This window comes from Heterocephalus glaber, unplaced genomic scaffold (genome assembly GCF_053883595.1).
Source record: "Heterocephalus glaber isolate CG9 unplaced genomic scaffold, H.glaber_assembly_v1.0 deba00001457, whole genome shotgun sequence".
NCBI classification, from domain to species: domain Eukaryota; kingdom Metazoa; phylum Chordata; class Mammalia; order Rodentia; family Bathyergidae; genus Heterocephalus; species Heterocephalus glaber.
The window spans coordinates 49,356,202-49,370,442 of record NW_028258305.1 but is presented as its reverse complement, the minus strand read 5'-3'; the positions used below and the strand labels follow the sequence as shown (position 1 = coordinate 49,370,442).

Below are 14,241 nucleotides of genomic sequence, written 5' to 3'. Positions count from 1 at the left end.
AGGCCAATCTCACTAATGAACATAGATGCAAAAATCCTTAATAAGATACTGGCAAACAGAATGCAGAAGATCATCAAGATCATACACCCTGATCAAGTGGGATTCATCCTAGGGATGCAGAGATGGTTCAATATATGAAAATCAATCAATATAATACACCATATCAATAGAGCCAAGGACAAAAACCATATGATTATCTCCATAGATGCAGAAAAAGCATTTGATAAAATCCAACATGCATTTATGATAAAAACCCTACAAAAAATTGAAATAGATGGTCTACCTCAAACTGATAGAAGCCATCTATGAAAAACCAACAGCCAATATCATACTATATGTTCAAAAACTGAAATCCTTCACACTAAAATCAGGAACAAGACAAGGATGTCCACTATCACCACTCTTGTTCAATATAGTTCTGGAAACATTAGCCATGGCAATTAGACAAGAGAAAGAAATAAAAGGAATAAAGATAGGTAATGAAGAAGTCAAATTGTCATTATTTGCAGATGACATGATACTCTATATAGAAGACCCCAAAAACTCCACCAAAAGTCTTCTAGACTTAATAAACAAATTCAGTCAAGTAGCTGGTTACAAGGTCAACACACAAAAATCAATAGCTTTCCTCTACACCAATGACAGACTCACTGAGAGAGAAATAGGGCAAATAATTCCTTTCACAATAGCATCCAAAAAACTGAAATACCTAGGAATCAACCTAATGAAAGAAATCAAAGACCTCTTCTCTGAAAATTATGGCACTCTGAAAAGAGAGATTGAAGATGATATCAGAAAATGGACAGACATCCCCTGTTCCTGGGTAGGAAGGATTAATATAGTGAAAATGGCCATACTTCCAAAACTGCTATATAGATTCAATGCAATTCCAATTGAGATCCCAAAAGCATACTTCATGGACCTTGAGAAAACAATACAAAAATTCATTTGGAACAAGAAGAGACCCAGAATAGCAAAAGCAATTCTAGGTAACAGAGACATGGCAGGGGGTATCACAATTCCCAACCTACAACTCTACTACAAAGCTACTGTGATAAAAACAGCATGGTACTGGCAAAGAAACAGACCTGAGGACCAGTGGAACAGAATAGAAGATGCAGAAACAATGCCAGACACACTCAGCCATCTCATCTTCAATAAAGGAGCCAAACACCCTCACTGGAGGAAAGATAGCCTCTTTAATAAATGGTGCTGGAAAAATTGGGCTTCAACTTGCCAAACATTAAAACTAGACCTATATCTCTCACCATGCACTAATTTAAAATTGAAATGGATTAAAGATCTAAATATTAAAATAGAAACTCTGAACCAGTTGGAACAGAGGTTAGGTAGAACCCTTGAAGACATCGGTGTAGGAAAAGATTTTATGAACAAAACCTCAGTTGCTCGTGAACTAGCACAAACAATCAACAAGTGGGATCTCTTCCTATTAAAAGGCTTCTGCACAGCAAGAGAAACCACCAGCAGTGTGAAGAGACAACCCACAATGTGGGAAAAAATCTTCACCTCCTTTTCCTCAGACAAATGTCTACTATCTCAAATCTATAAAGAACTTAAAAAGATCAGACCTCCCAAATTTAAAGACCCAATCCAAAAATGGGCATCTGAAATGAACAAACATTTCTCAGACAAAGAAGTAGAAACAGCAAATACATGAAAAAATGTTCAACATCACTGGTCATTCGAGAGATGCAAATGAAAACAATGCTGAGATTCCACCTCATCCAGAAAGAATGGCTGCCATCAAGAAATCAACCAATAACAAATGCTGGTGGGGCTGTGGGGAAAGAGGAACCCTGCTCCTCTGCTGGTGGGAGTGTAGACTGGTGCAAGCACTGTGGAAATCAGTAGGGAGATACTTCAAAGAACTAGGACTGGAAGTTCCATTTGACCCCACTATTTCACTGCTGGGGATATTCCCCAAAGAATTAAAAGAATAATACCACAGTGATATATGTGTGCCCATGTTCATAGCAGCACAGTTTGTAATAGCTAAAACTTGGAAACAGCCCAAATGCCCATCAACTGGAGACTGGATAAAGAAAATGTGGGGTTTTTTATAAAATAGAGTACTACTCAGCCATAAAAAATGAGATATTAGAGACATTTATAGCTAAGTGGATGCATATTGAGGTGATACTCTTAAGTGAAATCAATAGGACACACATGTGTAAATACTGAATAGTTTCTTTAGTGTGAGAACCTGAAAGTGTAAATAAGGACTAAAATGTATAATAGGTAATGTGAAATAGGAAGAAAAGGGGCAAAGGGGAAAGAAGTGGGAGGGATTGGGGAAAGGATAGAAGGGAATGGGTTTAATATGAGAAAATGGAAAAATAGGAACAAAATCTTTGTAAACAGGGAGGGGTTGAAGGGAGGTCTGGGGAAGGGTGAAAAATAAGAACCAAGAGAGATTATGTAAAGGTGCAAATTTCCAATGATGAATGTCATTATATTGTATACCTAAGATGTACCAATGATTAGAATGAATAATCAATAATGCAAAATAGGAAGAAAAGGTCCAAAGGGGTAGGGGTAGTGGGAGGGGCAGGGGAAAGGAAAGAAGGGAAAGGAAAAATGCTGAGAAAGGGAAAAAATGGAAATGATGTCTACGTAAATAGGGAAGGGTGGAGGGGCTGAAGGGAGGGCTAGGAATGGGGAAAAAATAAGAACCAAGATGCATCATGTAAAGGTACAATTCCCAATGAGAAATGTAATTGTGTTGTATACTTACAATGTACCAATAAAAGAATTTAACAAAAAAAATAATAATAATAAAGACAAGTCAGCTGGAAAAAAATGGGTAAATTACTTGAATATCTCATTTCCTCAAAGAAGTCTACAGGCGCATAGCTATAGTCCCAACTATGGGAGAGGCTGAGGTAGGAGAATCCTGGGCTTGAGCCCTGGACTTTGAGGCTAGCCCAGGGAACACGGCAGGATCCCCGCCCTCCCCCCCAAAAAAAAGATTGCAAGTATAGTTGCTTAGGTAATATTGATCCAATGAGAAATCACAAGGTGGGCAAAACTATGGTCAACCAATAAGATTACAACAAGAATTGTTGCCTAGCTAATATTAAATGGGGATCCAATTGGGAAGCAAGTCATATAGCATGGGTACAAGGAACTGAGCAAGGATTTTCTGAAAGGGGTGGGTCAGGGATCTTTCCTAGAAGATCTTGGTCCCCTAGGTGATTGACACCTATTTAGAAAATCAGTCACTGCTATTTATCCTACGTGGGTGTGGAAGTTTTTCTCCTGTTACAACACTGGCCTTCGGTGAATGTGTCTTTATTGTCCTTCATGTTGGCTCTTTGACTGTCCTTCATGTTGGCTTCTCGAGAGCCAGCCCTGTCAGCCTACAAAATACCTAATTATTTCACCTATTCTACAATACTAGTCTCTAGTGGAGACAGCTGGGAGAGACCCACATTCCCCTGGAAGACAGGTAGGCCTTGGAGGACAGGATCATCAATGACATCAATAGTTTTCTTTGGAGGCCTCTTTTAAGTACTGTGGTTCTTGGACCTTTACAGAAATAGACATAAAAGCCCCAAAACAAGGGATTTCAGACCACTTTCCTTGCCTTTTGCAGAAAAGATGTAACTGAAGAATGGTAACTGCCACTTTGTAGCCATCTCCCACCATTTCCTAGTGCATACTATGCCCAAACAAAAAAGACAGAAGTGGACCCCCAGGGCTCCAACCATCTACCTTCAAGGTCAAATTCTTCCCAATTTCTAAGAATGCAGCCTTATAGCAAGGTGGCTGGGATATGCAGGGTGTTTCCCATGGTGTGTTGTCCTATTGATTCCATAGATAGAAGGTTAGAGCCCAGCCAAGGAATCCCTTAAAAACTCCCAAAACCTCAGGTAGAGCCCCTGCCCTGGGGATTCCTTTAGCCTCTTGGGAAGCAATATCCCTTGCATTTACTTCAGTAATAAAAACTTTGGTACTTTTTTTAAAGCAGTAGAGATAAGAAACCACTTTTTAAAAATAAAACCTTTTAAAGGCCTTAAAAAGTACTAAATACAAGGATGGCTTGACTTTTCCATACTCATCACCAATTGAATTGACATTTACTGGCTGTTCCTTTGTACCTGAGTTTCTGTTAGAGAAAAAAAGGAGAACATTTAACTCAATTCAAAAGAGAAAAGAGGAGAAGGCCCATATGTTTCCTAAAATTGGAGGCTTGTTATAGTCACTCCATTGTGTGGAATGCAATTTCACTGTGACTGCATTTGCAGCTCCCTAACTACTGAAGACACTGAGCAGCTCAGAGCATCTTAAAGTTTGAAAGCTTTGCACTTTACAAATTACTAGGCAAGCAACCAGAAAAGTAATTTATCCGTGGTGATTGTCTTAGTTACTTTCCTTATCACTGAGACACAATACCCAACACCCACAACTGTAAGGAGGAGAGGTTTATTTTGGCTTACTGTTGGTAGAGGTGTCAGTCCATAGTCAGCCAGCTCCAAAGCAGGGCAGCATCATGGCAAAGGGACATGATGGAGGAGACTTGATTACGGCATGGCAGGCAAGAAGCTGAGATAGTTCAAGGGAGGAGGAAGGGAAATATACCCTTCCAGGCTGCAGCATCAGTGACCCACCTGCTCTGACTAATCCACTGATAAGTATCACACCCCCATGATCCAATCACATCCAAGAAGCCCCACCTATGAGCACAGAGAATTTAGGGGGCCATCCAGATGTAATACACAATAGTGATTCAGAAATATAGTGGCTAAAAATAAAATACATACCTTTTGTCTCTTTATCTAATGCTTTTCTCTAGGAAGCAAAATTTATAAACATAAAGGAGGGTTAGATGATGCCCCCTAGTAGATGATAACCTCTTCTAAGTGGTAATCAATTTCTGTATCTATCACCACACTGAGAAATTTTCCTTTAATCATTCTTTACCCTTGCTATGGATAGAACTTAGCATATGCTTGGAGCTCTGTGAATATCTGAATAAATGAATAAATTTAATGAATGTAGATAAACGTTAAAGTATAATATTTGAGAAAAAGCCAACAGTTCAGGGGTCTTATACAAAATATGCAGAATTATTCTACAGTCTCTCAATCAACAGGTGAAATGAATCATTTCCTCTTATTCCTAAATTGAAAGTGTACTTGAGTTCCCACTTTTTTTCAAGTGAAATCATCTGTTATATCTTAACTGTATTATATCAACAGCATCAACTCTGATTTCCTGATGCCAGTTTCCTCCAACACCTGCTCACTGGCACTAAAAGAAAATCCCTTTTCTGAGGCAAGTTTTCAACCCAGCAAATAGCACTGCTTAAACTTTACACTGATGTAATCCTGGATTTACAAGCCCTTTTTCAGCCCTGAGGAGTAGGAGGTGGGGAGATCAGGGGAAACAATATTTAGGTAATTGCTCCTTGTTTAGGCTGTTTATGTGGAAAATATGAACACTTCCTAACATTCCATAGTCCAGTTCCCATACTCCAGAATTGGTTATCCTATTGTCTACCTCCAAAACAATCCCTACTTCTCTTCTCTCCTTAGAACAGATCCACCACTTGGATGGAAAATAAACTGATCCAGCAGCCCTAGGCAGAGTTCAAGACTTTCTGAGGGGAATAAGCTGGGCTTTATTGTGGCTCCTCAGCTCACAGATGCAGAAACTCTACTGATAATTTTGTTTTGGAGAAAGATAATCTAGACTCTAGGATAAGTCATGCACTGGATTCACATACATTTTCACAAATATTAAAGCAGATTAATGCATCACCTCCTGCGTGGCATGAGTTTACAATTTGTTAAGAGCAGTTGCAAATTAGATTGTGTCAGAAGATCTGTATGTGCAGAACACCATGCTCTCTACAACTTCTGGACAGTGTAATGCTACAGATAGGCTGATGTAAACACTACATAATGCAGCAGGGCACTCCTGCCCACTCTTAAATTGTCAGGTTTATTACAGATGCTTTTAAAACAACCTTTAAATCCCTTTTTCACAAGATATTGATGAATTATTTTGATCACTATTAATTGTAATTTTACTTTGGCCATTCGATATCTTTCTCATGTCTTAAAACGACCCACAGATTTCGTGAAATATCAAATGGTGTAGAAATTTGGTAAAAGTGTTCCATAGTACTTCTTGTTATACAAACCTTATAGATGTGCAATTATATGCATAAGCATATTTAAGTCTCATGCAAACTTGAAATATAGTTTTATATTTTCATAGACATTCCAGATGGTAAAACATCTAAAATTCTTTAAATAATCTTTTAACCATGGCAGAAACAGTTTTTTCTGGCATTCCAGAAACCCACGAATTTTACTAACATATGCCTTCCCTGTCATATTTTAACAGTCCCTAATAATAACCAAAACACTTAGTACATAAATAACATTATAAGCTGAGCCAAACAATAATGTGGAGAGAATTTATGGTGCGGTGGCAAATGCACTAAAAATATGTCAGGATGTATTGTTTCTAGTCTTCACTGTAGCTCCTTGACGAATTTCCTCATCTTTCTGGCCTCTATAACCAATCTTTCAGTTGAGAGGTGTCACTGTGAATGTTTCCTGAAGTAAAACTTAGAAAAAAGCCCTACTTATAAGCAGTTTTTTAGGAAATGGTCTCAAAGCTCAGAAGTGAAAGAAACATAAGAGAAATGAGGCAAGGAAGGGAGAGAAGTTGACAGAAGGGTATGTATTGGCCACAGTCTTGGACCTACGTTGCTCAGTACTTCTGAGGAGCCTCATGAAATGTGTCTCTGAGCAGTCCACCTGGAGAAAGAAAGAGGAGACAGTGATTCGTCTGTGCCTCAGGCATCCAGGGGGACCCCAGGGTGCCAAAGCCCTCACATTTACATTTGCTCTGACCTAAGTGCAGGACAGGGTGCCACAGGTATCCAGTCAAAGTTGTGAGCATACCCTGGGTCATCGAGGGACAGTTACAGAGAGAAAATTGAAATAAAAGGCCCTTGGACTGTGCTAAAGGGAAGCAGGACAAAATGTGCGCAGAAGTGGTCACCTTAGCAGTTACTAGAGGAAAACCTAGTGGGTGAAGAAGGAAGCCTAGCAGATGCATGATACAAGACAGTTGGTGAACATGCTCTCAAAAACCTTCCATCCCTAATATCATTTAATGACGCTTATAACTATCATCTATTTCATTTTAATAATTGGATCATTCTCTTTAAATGGTTAGGCCTTTACATTCCACGCAATGCTGCAAAACATCCCTACAAGTAAATATTATCTCCATTCATAGATAAGGAAAATAAGACCAGAAAGGTTAAGCAATTTGCCTACGGTACAAGTCCTTACCCTTCTCATGTTCCATATTAAGGGCCAGATAATTCTTTGCTGGGAATGTGGGAGCTGTCCTATGTATTGTAGGACATTTAGCAGCTTCGTTGGGCTCTACCCACTTAGATGGCAGTACCCCCACACAACAGTCATAAGAATCAAAGATACCTGCCAATGTCACCCACCACACAAAATCACCCTCCAATTAAAAATCACCTTTTCTTTACATAATTACCCATGCTAGGCTTGAATTTGCAATGCTCCTGCCTCAGCTTCTCAGGGTACTAGGATTATAGCTGTGCACACCACTTGACTTTTTATTGATGTTAGCCTTTTAAGCAGCCACACTTGCTTTGGACCCAGCATCACAGGCACATTTTTCTGGGAAACTGCAAGTTTTTTGCATCTTTCAGCCTTGCTTTTTGCTCCTGATTCTCACTGTATATCTAGCTAAAAGCAGCCAACACTACTGTGTGAACCAGGCTGTGTCCTGCTGTGAGAGTCTCCATGTTGCATAGGAATAATAACGTTCAGGCTGTGCTTAACCTCAAGTGACTCCATTTCATAAAACAACACTTTGCTCCATGTGGAATACAAATGCTGAGGCTGAAGGACTCAGGTAACTTGTGTGTACAAACAGATAACCACTGATGTTCGACACAACAAAATAGCACAATCATAAGGTATAAGCTGATAAATTAATCTTGCTGATAAAAAACCACCACCTGTAACCTTATCAATTTAAATCAAGGACACACAGACACATCATGTATCTGAGTTAGATCAGACAAAACCAGGCCTGTGTGTTTATAAGACACATCCGACCACCATATGATGGAACCCCTCCTTTGGTGCATATGAAAGGAGGGGTACCCAACACTGGACTGCGGGAGTGCTACCCTGACCTGCCATCTCGTCAGACCACCTGGTGAATGAACACATCATGAGGTAGACAGGCTTAGAACTCCAGCTCTGTGTTACCTGGCTTCACCTTATCGCAATCTCAGTGCTTCATGCTGCCCACCTGAACTGCCTGCCTGCCATGATACAGGCTTTGAACCAGCTCTGGGCTCTCAACAAGGCCCACACCTCCTCAGAAAAGCTCTGCCTGCTCTGCAATCATACCTAAACACCCATGGTGGCTTTTCACATCTCTGCAGACTCTGAGTCAGGGGACCATAATATGATTATGCCCCCAAAGCAGGCTGTAAGCAGCATAGGCTGTAAAGAGTTAACCCCACAATTGGCTTGTTTTGAGAAGTGAGTCCTGCAGGAGCATACGTGCTGAGGTCAGAATAACTCCCACCGAAATTCCATTCCCACAACTAAAACCTTCTGACTAGGAGGACAATGTTCTAATTACAACCACATATTTTTGCCTATTCTGTTCCTATTTCGAGAATGCTTTTGCCCTTCATGAGCCTGGCTTCCATTAATTTCCACAGAATCCACATGACTGAGTAATCTCTCGCACATAGCCGGCCCTTGCACGTAACTCGCCTTTACCCAAGTTGATTACCAACAAAAATGAGTGGCTGGGCCTGGCCAGCGCCTTTGTTGGTTGCACCAGCATTGGTCGTCCTGGCAACCGCTTTCTCTCTCCTAGTTCTGTCTTTTAGTGTGTTTTGTTCTCAGGCCTGAGTCATACACTGGGCAGGTGGGGACTGGAACCTGACTGCAGGCATCTCCAGTACTCTGTCTTGGCTCTTAGTCCTTTCTCCTGGAATCCTGCAGCCAACTGTTAACATTCGCTTAGCCATTCTCTAATCTGTACAGTGTATTATTGTGTGAAATGTCACGCGTGACTGAGTATTTTAGATATTAATAATTAAGATTGGAATAAAAGAACCTGTGATTGGGCCAGGGATTTAGCTCAGAGGTTCCAGCGCCTGCCTCACAAGCACAAGGTCCCGAGTTCAATCCCTAGTACCAAAAAAAACAAAGAAACAAAAAAAGAACCTGTGATTGTCAGGTTCACTGGCTACTGAATGAACCTTGGTTAGTTGGCCTGATGAGGCTGAGCGAATCGGTGGGCCTCGTGAATGTATGGCCATTCATTGTGAAAAGACAGGAATGTGGCCAAGCTGTCACTGGCCTAGAGCACTCACAGTCATACAGCCATACCACAGCCTACACATGGGCTGCCTTGACATTTCATCTACCAGATTAGTCTGCCTTTAAATTCAGGGTTATACAAAGTTGTAGAACATGGACAAAACACAAATTCTTTACCAGAATGAAATATGCATGACCTCTAGTCCAGTTTCAAACAGTTCTCATTCCTAACTGAAACCTCCTAAATCTGGCATCTATTGTCCACATTCCTTTCAGCATTCTGGTCTTCTGAGTTCCAACTGGAATCACCCATCAGCTCTCCTGACTGCATTCTCCGGCTTTGCTAGCCAGCATCTGCAGGCCTTTCCAAACTCCTCCCACAAACCACTTTCAAATACTTCTGAACCACATGGTCAGGTAGAGTCACAGCCATGGCCAGCCCCACTTCTCTGGTATCAGTTTTCTGTACTGTCACTTTTATGTTGCTGAAACAAAATATCCAAAGCCTGCATATTAAAGGAGAGGATTATTTACTCCCAGTTTCGGGGGTGTAGTCCATGACTGGCCAGCTCTGTGGCAGACAAGCAAGTCAAGGGAGTGTGGTGGAGGACAGCTGCTCCCTCCAAGGTGGCTGAAATCAGGGGAGAGGGAGGAGGCTCTAGGGATAAGAATACACCCTCAAGTCATGTCCCCAGTGACCCACCTCTTCCAACCGGGTCCATTTCCTAACAGCACATTTAGCTATGAACTCATCCATGGTGAAGCCACTAATGAGTACAGCGCCTCCATGATCTAGTCACCTTTACATTTGGGGCTCATTGTAGATCTAAACTATGAAAGAAGCGGCATGAGCAAAGTGACACCTCGGAAAGTGTAACATAAGATTGCAAAGTCAATGATACAGTTCTAGGATTTCAGAGAAGGGCTAATAATTCCCTTTTACATGTTGATTATTACTCACATTAATTTTACAGAATAACTGGTTTTGTGACTTTTATACACATACATATGTCATGCTTCATGCAAATCCACCGTTGCTAATACCATATCTTCCCTCCCCAAACCCTGCTTTCCCCCATAAATCTGACTTTTAAAATCAAAAGAAATTAAGTAAACAATGATAAACTACTGTAATTAGTTAATTATGTGCCCCAAGAAATATTAAGCAGCATAAAAGGACGGAAATGTATTAAGAGATATATTAACCAACCACAGCAAGGATGTTACTTACATATCTTCTCACGAGGTTTTCCTGTGATGTTTAGGGACACAGAGTTTTCTTTTCCCTTTTTTGTCTTTCTTATTTTTTTGTTTCTAAAATTCACATAAAGTTAATATATGTTCATTCAGAAAGTAAAAATGCAAAAAGACACATGATTAATTATAAGTCATCCATAATCTGACCTGACTTTATAAAGATATCACACTCTGACTCACCAGTCATGTATTAGTTCCTTTTCTCCTTTCTGGGACTAAACACCCGACTCCCAAAGTTAAAGAAGGAAAGGTTTATTTCACAGTTTGTAGAGGTTTCAGTCCATAACCGACTGGCTCCAAGGCAGGGTGGCGTGGCAGAGGAGAAACAGTTCATGGCAGGCAGAAGGTAACAAAGAAACAAGCAAGGAACCACAGCAGCAGCTTTCTGCTCCTTTAAACTTAAACAGATTACTTAGGGCAAGTGGCACACACAGCCTTAATCCTAGTACCCTTGAGCCTAGTATTGCACCATGAATCAGTTTCAGTGTCGCATACTCTAGATCCAACCACCTCTGAAAAACCCCCACCTATGACTGCAAGAGGCTTCGGGGTGGGGGCATCTAAACACAAACCATTGAAAGTCTCTAAGGGAAACCAAGCCTTAGAGGTCCAGGATGGTATTTGGTGTGAAGCACAAAGTACCTACCTGAAGTAACCAAAGACACTAATAGATTTTACTGGATAAATCAAACACAGTGGCTACAGTGGAGGCAAAAGTCCACATGTGAAAAACTTAGAAAAACTCATGTGAACATCAACACTAGAGAGGTGTCAGATATAAGAATTAAGGTTAGTGGTAAAATGTCAACAGATGGAAGCTAATAGAGTTCAGACTGCCTTAAGTACCAGCCAGTGTTTAATATTATTCTAGGCAGGTGGGGTTTCTTTGTGATACATGGGAAAATCTATTTGGTGCTAACATCTAATCAAGGGCTCAAACTGTAGGCTTTTAGAAAGTATCAGAACCACTTTGGCGTGCTGTGGCTCCCAGCCTAGAGGAGGCCTCCAGGTCCGCAAGCCATGGCTAGCAGCCCAGAGGACACTTCTGGGTAGGCGTGCCATGGCTCCCAGCCCAGAAGAGACTCCAAGGTAGGCATGCCATGGCTCCCAGCTTAGCAGACACTTCTGGGTGGGCATGCTGTGGCTCCCAGACAGAGGAGGTGAGCTGTGCGGGCACCAGGAACCCCCCCACCCCAGTCAAAATGAGAAGACAGGTAAACAAGCCTTAGAACCAGACTTCCAGATCACCTACAGTAATCCCAAAGGGAAAGGAGATAGAACACTCTGATACTCAACCACCTGGACTCCCTGAACTAGCAATGAAAGAGGATCTGGAAAAAATGAAATCAGAAATAATTTCTCAGATAACAGCAGAGATTGGACCCACAGTGCAAGACATGATTAATAAATCTAGAGAGGATACAGATAAAAAAATAGAGGAGCTGAGGATCATGATGGAATCCCAACATAGGAAACAAATTAAATCCATAAAACAGATGCAAACAGATTTCCAGGAGATTAAAAGCTCCATTGAAAGTCTATGCAGCAGAATGAACCAATGTGAAGACAGAATTTCAGATATAGAAGATAAGATTGCAATTAGTGACCAGGAAAAGAAAAAATTCTTTAAAATTGTAAGGGACTATGAGAAATCAATCCAGCAGATGCTAGATGATGCAAAGAAAAATAACATAAGACTGAATGGAGTCAATGAAGAAACAGGAGAGAGTGCAGATGACATAAAAAATCTGTTCACACAAGTGATAGCAGAAAACATCCTAAGCAGGGGAAAAGAACTTGACATACAGAGAAGTGAGGCATATAGGACTCCAAATAGCCTTGATCAAAACAAATCTACACATAGGCATATAATTGTTAAGATTCCAGAAACCCAACAGAAGAACAAAGTTCTACAAGCAGTTAGAGAAAAGAAACAAATCACATACATAGGAAAGCCCATCAGAATCACAGCACACTTCTCAATGCAAACCCTCAAGGCAAGAAGATCTTGGAGTGATGTGTTTCAAGCCCTAAAGGAAAACAGCCTCCAACCCAGATTGATGTACCCTGAAAAACTATCTGTCAAAATTGATGGAGAGATAAGATACTTTCATGACAAAGAGCACCTTAGGAACTTCGTGAATACCAAACCAGCACTCCAAAGGATTTTACACAATATCCTAGGAACAGACATTGAGGATCACAACCCCAGGAAGCAAAGCAGAATAAACCCATCTGGCATGACAGGAAATTAAATGTAAAAGGGGAGAACCCAACAAAAAGAAAAAGTCATGGCAATGACAAGTCAATACGATTCAGTTATAACCATCAATGTTAATGGTCTCAATTCACCAATCAAAAGAAATAGACTGACTGAATGGGTCAAGAAGCAAGATCCAACAATATGCTGCATATAAGAAACACACTTAATTCAAAAAGAAACTCATAGACTGAAAGTTAAAGGGTGGAAAACAGTACTCCATGTGACAGGAATCCAAAAAAAAGCATGAGTAGCTATTCTTTTTGCAGACCAAGTGGATTTCAAACCAACACTGATTAAGAAAGACAAAGAAGGACACTACATCCTTGTAAAGGGAACAATCCAAGAGGAAAAGATGACAATCATAAATATATATGCACCAAACGCTAGTGCACCCAACTATATAAAATGAATACTAATGGACATGAAAAGTAATATACGCACTAATACAACAGTAGTGGGGGACCTCAATACCCCACTGTCACATATAGATAGATCAACTAGACAAAAAACAACAATGAAAGACTAGAACTCAATCAAACTCTTGAACATGTGAACTTAACAGATATTTACAGATTGTTCCACCCCACAAAATCAAAATACACATTCTTTTCAGCTGCACACAGGTCATTCTCCAAAATAGACCACATACTCATGCATAGAACATGTTTAACTAAGTGCAGAGGAATTGAAGTTATCCCCTATATATTATCAGACCACAGTGCAATGAAAGTGGAGAGCAACAGCAAAAGAAACTGCATAAACTTCATAAACACATGGAAATAGGACAACACACTTCTGAATAAGCAATGGGTCACAGAGGAAATTAAAGGAGAAATCAGACAGTTCCTACAATTAAATGACAATGACAATACAACATATTGGAATCTATGGGACACAATGAAAGCAGTCTTATGAGGGAAATTCATAGCAGTGAATACTCATATTAGGAAAACAGAGGTAGCCCAATAAAATAACCTGATGCTGGACCTCAAGCTTCTGGAAAAAGAAGAGCAGGACAAACCCAAAGCTCATAAAAGGGAGGAAATTATGAAGATCAGAGGAAAAATCAATGCAGTGGAGACTAAGAGAATGATACAAAAAAAAAATCAATGAAGCCAAGAGCTGGTTCTTCTAAAGAATAAACAAAATTGACAAACCCTTAGCCAACCTTATCAAAAATAGGAAAGAAAAGGCCCAAATCCATGCAATTAAGAATGAAAAAGGTGAAATTACAGCAGACCCAGCAGAAATCCAGAGGATCATCAATACCTACTTCAAGAATCTATATGCCAGTAAGATGGAAAACACAGAAGAAATGGACAGATTCCTAGACACATATGAATTACC

At 40.3% G+C, this 14,241-nt stretch overlaps 1 protein-coding gene across 5 annotated transcripts in view; it reads right to left on the bottom strand.

Moving 5' to 3' along the window:
• The window catches only part of LOC147827096 (uncharacterized), a 293,364-nt gene that overhangs the window by 253,097 nt on the left and 26,026 nt on the right, over positions 1-14,241 (bottom strand). For 2 of the 5 annotated variants that reach the window (XR_015453284.1, XR_015453285.1), the window contains 2 exons: positions 10,606-10,688; positions 3,017-6,794 (listed from right to left, as the gene is read on the bottom strand). The exons of the other annotated variants lie outside the window; for them this stretch is intronic. The gene's annotated coding sequence lies outside the window, so the exon portion shown is untranslated. Of the gene's footprint in view, positions 1-3,016; positions 6,795-10,605; positions 10,689-14,241 lie in introns of those variants that run through there. 5 annotated transcript variants of the gene reach the window in all.